This window comes from Nicotiana tabacum, chromosome 11, assembly GCF_000715075.1.
Source record: "Nicotiana tabacum cultivar K326 chromosome 11, ASM71507v2, whole genome shotgun sequence".
Classification (NCBI taxonomy): Eukaryota; Viridiplantae; Streptophyta; class Magnoliopsida; order Solanales; family Solanaceae; genus Nicotiana; species Nicotiana tabacum.
The window spans coordinates 84,294,607-84,304,275 of NC_134090.1; positions in this window are offsets into that span (position 1 = coordinate 84,294,607).

Below are 9,669 nucleotides of genomic sequence, written 5' to 3' on the forward strand. Positions count from 1 at the left end.
ACGCATGATACGATTTTTCACGTTAAGAATATATATAATATATAAAACGGATACACGTATGCGTGATTCGATTCGAAGAAGGGTCTTTAATTATAAACAATCTAAACAAAAGCGATAACAAAATCATGCAATAAAAAATGCAAAATCGAGATAATTAAGCCAAGAATAAAAACAGTTAAGCGACCGTGCTAGAACCACGAAATTCGGAAATGCCTAACACCTTCTTCCGGATTAACAGAATTCCTTACTCAGGATTTCTGGTTCGCATAATAATAAACAGAGTCATATTCTCCTCGATTCAGGGATTAAAATTGGTGACTTGGGACGCCTAAAAATTCCCAAGTGGCGACTCTGAAACAAACAAACAAATCCCGTTTCGACTGTCCTTTAATTGGAGAAAACACCCCCACGCACCCTCGCCGGAGAGTATGAGGGATGGATAATGCCATAGTTTGAAAAGCTTGGCGGTGGTGGGGGTGGTGTTTTCCCAGTTATCCATGCCTGATACATGTCTGCCACATGTTGTCTCAGCATTTTCACTTCTTCTACCAACCCGTTGTTCTGTTCGACCAATTGTTGTCGGTTATCAGTACCGACCCACCCTGTTCTGAGGTTCTGTGTCATTTGCTATGCAGGGAGGAGTTACCACAACCAACCACTTTTTCTATATATGAACACAGCAAAGGGAAGCCATCACGTTAGTGTCAGGGTATTTGACAGATAATCATATATTAGAGATGCAATGCACCTAAGCAGTTAAACCGTTCTATCAGAGATACGATGCACTTGCGCTTTCTTTTATTTTTCTTTCTTCCTTTTTTTTTCTTTTTCAGTGATGGTCGAATCTTATGGAGATTGCATGCATATCATGACCCCGCATGAATCAGACCTTGCGTAGTTCGGACCAATGAAAGATAAGCAATACTAATCATTTTTTCAATTTTCATATTAAAATAAACTGGGAAATCAAACAACCCACATATTCTAATTAAAGATTTATAACCTCGAAACAAAAAGGGCAGCTTCCTTTCCCCGTTTGACAAATGCAACCAAACGGCTATTTTTTTGCAAATGTGGCCCCTTCCAAATCTCACATGAATTTTGAGGCCGGGGAGGATTATTTTGACACTTTACAAACTTGTCCGTTCTTTTACGAAAATAGCCTTTCGACAACTGAAAGATACTCTAAGGCTATTTCGGCAAGAACTGTTTAAGACGCGGTCGAAGCTGGCTCGGCTTATTTTGACCAAAAATCCAAACGGTATTCACCTGACCGTTGACTCTTTTTTTTTTCAAGTTATAATAAAAACCGGGTGTTTCAAACATGGCCCTTCAGCGCCTCGGGGACGAAGATTTTTAAGGCCGTGTGGGTCGACTGGACCAAAATCCTACACATGACCCAAAAGTGGTTGTTTATGCGAAGTCAGCCTTCCGGCGTCCCTTTCGGGAACATTCGGCTATTTTTGACAAAAACAGCACCACCCTGACTTATTTATTAAATTTGACATATTTTTTTGGCTATTTTTTTTTAGCAAAAGGGGAGGCTGGACACTTCCCGACTTATTTATGACAAAATTAAAATTTTGACACGTTTTTTTTATTTATTTATTGGTTTTTGGCTATTTTAACAAAAGGGGGGGTTGGACCCGATGAGGGTTGCCTACGTATCTCACATCCGGTGAGAATCAAACCCGCGTAGTTCGGGCAGATCAAGAATAAGTAAATGAGCTAACTTCTTTTTTTTTAAAAAATTTGTGAAAGAACTACTTTAAAAGAAGAAAGGAAGTTTTTTTTTTTTTTTTGATTTTCTTTTTAAAAGAAAGACTTCTAAGATATTTTTTCAGAATTTTCATTTGTTTTTTTTTCTTATTCTAAAGAAAAAAGAATATATTTTTCGGAATTTTACCTTTAATCAAAGAAATGCTTCTAAAAATATTTTTTTTTGAATTTTGAATTTTCTTTTTAATTTTGAAAGAAGAATCAAAATATTTTCGGATTTTTTATTTTATTATTTTTTTTTTTAAAATAATTAAAAAAAACTTTCTAAAGAAGTCAATAATGGAAAATATTTTTGGATTTTTTGTTTTGAAAATTGGGGGTCTAAAAAAACTTTTCTAGACTTTTGGCAAGACAAATATTTTTTGCAACTAATAAAGATATACATATATATTTTGGAAATAAAGAAAAACTTTTTGGACTTATATATATATATATATATATATATATATATATATGTTTGTGTGTAATAATGAAAGACACTTTTTATTTTATTTTTCTATTTTTCTTTGCTTTTATTAAAACAAACTAATAAACATTTTTTTTTTCATTTTCTCAAAATTTCGGCAGAGTTTTGACAGTATTTGGGCATTGTTTTTTTTTTCAAAAATAAACAATCAATTCCCTAACCGATATTTTTTTTTCAAATTCAAAATATCATTCCTGATATTCAAAAGTTAGTCAACACACAAACCCGGATCAAATAAATGCGTAAGTAGCAGCAAGTAAGATGCATCAGGATGGTCATTTTCATTTTTGGTACACCTGTCCTAGACAGACCCAACCCCTGTGTTGAGCCTCCAAAGTCAAATGCACGTGATGCAAACAAACGTTCCTACTAGGGATCCGGCATGAAGCTGAGTTATTCTAAGTGAAAAAACCTGAGGCATATTGTTCTAGCCCTGGCTTACCCAAGTGGACAGCTTGAGCCGAAATGGGGGCAACGTACCGGGAGCACGAAAGTCTGCCCGGCCTAGTTACTTGTCCCAACTTCGTCTTATTTGGTATGACTTCTAACAGAAAGGTGGGCCACGCGCACGTGTATACCATAAATTCAGAAGACTCAGAAAGAAGAAGGGTTTCGTAGTAGTTTTATATACACAATTCAGATAATATTAAAGCGGTAAAAGCATCATTTAGCACATTAAGCATATATCATGTAAAAATCAGATAATAAATAAAGCCAACTATAACAGTTATTTTAAGCTCGAATTCTTGAACCCTGAACCAGTGGTTCTGGACTCTATGTCCCCAGCAGAGTCGCCAGAGCTACATTGTCCCAAACTACATTGACCTGATTCCTGTTTAGCCCAGGATATGTAGGAAACCTTTGAAGCAAAGGTTCGGTCAAATCTTTTTCAAAAAATGCTTCAACGGAGTACTCGAATGGGCAAAAATCGCTCGCTTTATCTTTGCACGCACGAAAACCCTTCGTGTCTCCGGGCAAAGAGGGGCAGCTGTAAGCACGTGATTTTTGCCCTATATGAGAATTACTCCCAAAAAATCCAAAAATAAAATAATTTTTCTTTGGTGTGCAATTTTGTGATATTTTGTGATATTTTGAATAATTATTTGTATTTGTCTGTGCGTGTTTATTTGCTAAATTAATAAAAAAATACAAAAATATGTCGCATTTTGCATGTAGGATTTAATTCTACAATTGTTAGTAATTAAATTTGTTTTACAAAAATTAAAAATTACAAAAATAGGCATCGTTTGCATTTTTAGCATTTAATGTCCAAATATACAATTTTATGCTTAATTATTACTTAATTGTGCGTTAATTGTTATTGGGAGTTAATTTGCGCTTTTATAACTTAATTTAATTCTTAATAATAGTTTAAGTATTTTTATAATTTAGTTTTAGAAAAATAAAAGAAGAAAAGAGAGCAAAAATATAAAGAAAGTCGGAATTGAGCCTCTTCTTCGATTTCAAGCCACAGGCCCAAAAAATGGCCCAATCTTTCCTACGACCCAGTCCATTTCGAACTGGGTCGACCCAGTCCATAACCCAACACCCCCTATCTTGTAAAACAAAACAAAAGAAAAAAAACAAACCTCAAAAAAACCTAAGTCATCCGCCCCCACCCCTCCTATCTTCTTCTTCTTCCTCAAGCTTCTCCACCTCCCATGGCTGCCCTTCCTCACGCCTCCACCACCTCAACACACATACACACACACACGACATTCTCCATCGTCCCATCGACCCCAACACGAGCAGCCATGGCTGCTTTCTCCCCCCATTTCCCGTTGTCGAAACCAAATGACCATTGGAGTAGCTTCACGTCCGCCATTGTTGCTGCGTTTTCTTCCAGTCGTTGCAGCTGCTACTGCTGTTCCTTCGTCATCCATGGAGGTCCTTCTGCTTCCATCTTCTCAACCTCAAGTCCAAGCGACCAAGTTGCTCCGTTCTCCAAAACGCAGCAATGAGAGCTGCTCGAAACCAGCCCAAAAATGAGCTCCACCGTTGCTCTGTCGTGTTGTTGCGTCGCTGCTGCCTCTTCGCCATGACCAGCACTGCTGCTCACGTTTCTGTTACTCGTGTTGCTGTTGTTCCTTCTCCTCCGAGCTGCTGATCTCCGCCATGGACGAGCACGCACAGGTGCGTCGACTAGCTCTACTGTGAAGCAATGTTGCTTCCTCCGTTTCTGCTCCCCGCGGCTATGGCTTCACGCCGCTTCTGTCGATGCTTCTTCTCCCGACGTCCTCCTCAACAAATTGCTACTGCTCGTCACGGCAGTAGCTCCTGCTGTTACTCCTTTCCTCTTCGTTTCGTCAAAGTTCGAAGGTCTTTCGTTGAGTCGAAGCCCGGACAAATTTGTTTACAATCGAGTTCGTCGTTGATTCATCTCCGGTTAGTTGTTTTTGAGTTTTATTTTTGTCCATATTTCGTTTTTATATTTCTCAAAGTTAAAATCGTTAAATATTTGATTCTTGTTTTGTTCGTTGTTCATCGTTGAATTAATTTTTATTTTTGTTCATGTGTTTTGATTGAGTTAATTTTCAGATTTCAAATGGAAATTTAATTAGTGGTTTTTCATGTTTGTTTTATTGTTTAGGTAAAAGTTGTTAGTCTAATGTTTGCTAGATTCAAATTGAAATTTAATTAACTATTTCTTCAATTTGTTTCATGTGTTTATGTATTGTTAGAAATTGTTAATATTGTTAAGTTCATGCTTAAGTTCATAATTGTTTATTCGTCGATCTTGTTATTTGTCTAAAAAGAATTTAGTTGTGTTAAAGGAAATATATTGATTTAATCGTTTTAATCCGTCATGTTTGTTGTGTTAAAATAGATTCATTCATGTTCATACTTTGTTTGGATGATCTTGAATCCGAATTTTGTATAGTTTGATTTCTTGTTTATCATTTATGATTATTTCTTGAATTTGTCTCATAATCTTGTTTAAGTTTAATATAGGAATTGTTTGTTGTAATGTTGTTAGAGTAGTTGATTTTAAGTTCAATATTATTGAATTTAGAAATCTAAATATACTTGTTTGTTGTTGTTGTTTAATCCGAAAATAGGATTGTTTGTTGCTAAAATATTGTTCAATCAAATTTTAGTTGTTCTTTGTTGTTCAATTTGTGTTCATGTGATTTGTTGTTGAAATGTTGAAGAAATCATGTTCATGTGATTTGTTGTTGAAATGTTGAAGAAATCATGTTCATGAAATTTGTTGTTTGAACATTGTTAGAAATTAATCATATTGTCTATATTTTGGTTAAGTTTGATTAATTGATGTGTTATAGCTGATGGGTAGTTTGGTAATTTATAAAACTTTCGGGGGTAAAATAGTAATTTGCAATAGGGTCGGAGGGGTAGTTTAGGAATTGTACATTTTGTAATTGTTTATATGAAGCATGGGGGACAAAATGAAATGGGGTGGGTTGTGATATGGTTATTTAATATAAAGGGGGGACAAGACAAAATTTAGTGGGGGGAATCTTGTATTATTTTATGTTAGGCATGGGGGACAAAATATAATGGGGTGGTGTGATATGTTTATTTAATGTAATGGGGATGAGTGGGAAGATAATGGGTTGGGTAGAGAAAAAGTATTGATTTTAATTAATGGAAAGATTTATGGGATGAGTTATAAGAAGTCTTGAAATCAGAATAGAAAGAAGAGAGACAAGAAAAAATACACAGACAGATAGAGAGAAAAAACGGACAGAGAATAGAAGAGAGAAAAAAAAGGGCTGAACATTTAAGAGAAAGAAAAATTCCGAAAAATATTTAAGCTTTCAAAATAAAAATAAAAACTAAAAAATCTTCTGCTTTCTTTCTTTCTTTGAAATTAGTATTAATGGTTGTTGTTTCATTCAAAGCTTAAAACTTTTGTTTTTAGGATTACTACTCCACCGGTCTGTTACTGGGTTGTTACTGTTGCTGGACTGTTGTTGCTGGATTGTTATTACTGTCGCTGATTCTCATCATCATTTTCTTTTGCTTCCAATATCAGGTACATATCTGTAAATTCATGTCATGAAAAGCTTCAACATGACAAGTAAATGAAGTTTGGAATTATAAGGATGTCTTCTACTTATTTAAATTTTATTAGTTTAAGTTTCAGTTTTGTTTTAGTTGGTTAATATAGTATTACACTTGACATGATAAACTGTTAACTAATTAACCTTCTGGAGTAGTAAATTCCACGATAATCTTATATGTTTTGAGGACTAGTGATGACATTTACTGTTTGAATTGTTGAGATAGGGAACATTGCAGAAAATTGGCCATTAATTAAATCTTGTGATATTGTTAGCTAAGTAAAGAATAGTACGGAAATACCCAGAAATTACATTACTAGCTTATTTTGTCAAATATCCAATTTTGTTTAAGGCTAGATGATGTCGTCTTATTAAATCAATTGGTAGATTATTTCTCTTTCTTAATAACAAATGGCATAGTTATTTTAGGAACGCGATCAACTCATTTCTTTTAATGTATGAAATAATGTCGATGATTTTTTACAAAATATAGAGTTAGTGTTTGCAAATATTCGCGTAGGCAGAGAATAAGAATTGGTTTATTTATCTCAAACTCAATCTTCGTAATCAAAAATTAACTAAATAATTATAACTTTGGAGTAAAAACAAGTATATGAGAAGGATATGGGATTTATAAGCACGAATTGCAACATTTTATGTCAAGGATAGGTAGAAATAGAGTTCGCATTAAATATAACAATGAAAATTCTTCAGAAACTATTAATTTGTCTATCAAATTAATTCTTTTTCCAGTTTTATATGTGATTCGATTTTTGGATATATTAATGTTGCATCCACGATAAAAATGGTAGTATTTTTAGTTACATGTTGTTTGTTTCTTTTTCATATCATTAATTCTTTAAAATTTGAATAGTTTTGAGGTATATAATTCATACGCGTAAAATAAGACTCGTAGCAACGCCTAATAAATTTTGAATTCTTTGTCAAGAAATTTGGTGGCATCCCAATCGGTGATTCTCCATGACTCTTACATTTAAAAATAGATGGATGCAATAAACATTTGTAGAGAATTTATATTACTGTCAAGAATATTTGCATAATTAAGGAAGCGTTCGCGTGACTTAATTATACTTTTAAAGGCAATTCGGATTATGCGTTCGCGCAATTTCGAGCAAATTTTTATTAAAAAGAGATTCGTCGGAGGATCCTAAATTAATTTCATATAACCCGAGATGTGCAGTTCACTATTTAATCATACAAGAGCGACAGACGTTCTTAATTTTATTTCAAGCACAATTTCGAACTTAAGTCTATTTTTATAATAAAAAAATTTCGAAAAAATAATTATTATATTATCAATATCATTGTGTATACGTACGCGTGACACGATTTTTCACGTTAAAAAATATATAATATATAAAACAGATACACGTATGCGTGATTCGATTCGAAGAAGGGTCTTTAATTATAAACAATCTAAACAGAGGCGGTAACAAAATCATGCAATAAAAATGTAAAATCGAGATAATTAAGCCAAGAATAAAAACAGTTAAGCGACCGTGCTAGAACCACGGAATTCAGAAATGCCTAACACCTTCTTTCGGATTAACAGAATTCCTTACTCAGGATTTCTGGTTCGCAGAATAATAAACAGAGTCATATTCTCCTCGATTCAGGGATTAAAATTGGTGACTTGGGACGCCTTAAAATTCCCAAGTGGCGACTCTGAAACAAACAAACAAATCCCGTTTCGACTGTCCTTTAATTGGAGAAAACTCCCATGCACCCCTCGCGGGGGCGGAAAAAGGAGGTGCGACAATTATGAGTTCCTTGTATGTCATTTGGGCTGACCAATGCTCCGACAACCTTTATGCATTTGATGCACAGTGTGTTCTGGCCGTATCTTGACTCGTTCGTCATTGTCTTTATTGATGATATTCTGGTGTATTCCCGGAGTCGGGAAGATCATGAGCAGCACCTGAGGACAGTGCTTCAGACCTTGAGAGAAAAGAAGTTATATGTTAAGTTCTCGAAATGTGAGTTTTGGTTGGATTCCGTGGCATTCTTAGGCCATGTGGTGTCAAGTGAGGGTATTCAGGTGGATCCGAAGAAAGTAGAGGCCGTGTAGAGTTGGCCCAGACTATCCTCAGCTACCGAGATCCGCAGTTTTCTGGGCTTGGCGGGTTACTACCGTCGTTTTATGGAGGGATTTTCATCGATTGCAGCCCCTATGACCAGGTTGACCCAGAAGGGTGCTCCGTTCCAGTGGACAGAGGAGTGTGTGGCGAGCTTTCAGAAGCTCAAGACAGCTTTGACTACAGCCCCAATTTTGGTACTGCCTATAGGTTCGGGGTCTTATACGGTCTATTATGATGCCTCGAGGATTAGCCTCGGAGCGATGTTGATACAGGACTGTAGGGTGATTGCCTATGCGTCAAGACAGTTGAAGATACATGAGAAGAATTACCCTGTACACGACCTTGAGTTAGCTTCCATTGTTCACACCTTGAAGATTTGGCGCCATTATTTATACGGGGTTCCCTGTGAGATTTATACTGACCATCAGAGCTTGTAGCACCTGTTCAAGCAAAAGGATCTAAATTTTCACCAAAGGAGATGGTTAGAGTTGCTGAACGATTATGATATCACTATTTTGTATCACATGAGAAAGGCCAATGTGGTAGCCGATGCCTTGAGTCGCCGGGCAGAGAGAGTTTGGCTTATTTACTTGCATCGGAGAGACCTATGACGATGGATGTTCAGGCCCTAGCTAGCCAGTTTGTGAGATTGGACTTTTCGGAGCTCAGTTGGGTTCTAGATTGCGTGGTTTCTCGGTCTTCCTTATTTGATCGTATCAGGGAGCGGTAGTATGATGACCCTTATTTGCTTTCCCTCAAGGACAAGGTTCAGCATGGTGATGCTAGAGATGTGACTATTGGTGATGATGGGGTATTAAGGATGCAGGGTCGGATTTGTGTACCCAATGTTGATGGGCTTCGGGAGTTGATTCTGGATGAGGCCCATAACTCGCGGTATTCTATTCATTCGGGTGCCGCGAAGATGTATCAGGATTTGAGGCAGCACTACTGGTGGAGGCGGATGAAGAAAGATATAGTTAGATTTGTAGTTTGGTGCCTCAACTATCAGCATGTAAAGTATGAGCACCAGAGACCGGGTGAGTTGCTTCAGCAGATAGAGATTCTGGAGTGGAAGTGGGAGCGGATCACCATGGACTTTGTAGTTGGCTCCCACAGACTTTGAGAAAGTTCGATGCTATTTGGGTGATTGTGGATCGGCTGACCAAGTCCGCTCACTTCATTCCTATGTGTACTATTTATTCTTCGGAGCGGTTGGCGGAGATCTATATCCGGGAGATTGTTCGTCTGTATGGTATTCCAGTTTCCATAATTTCAAATAGAGGTATTTAGTTCACATCAC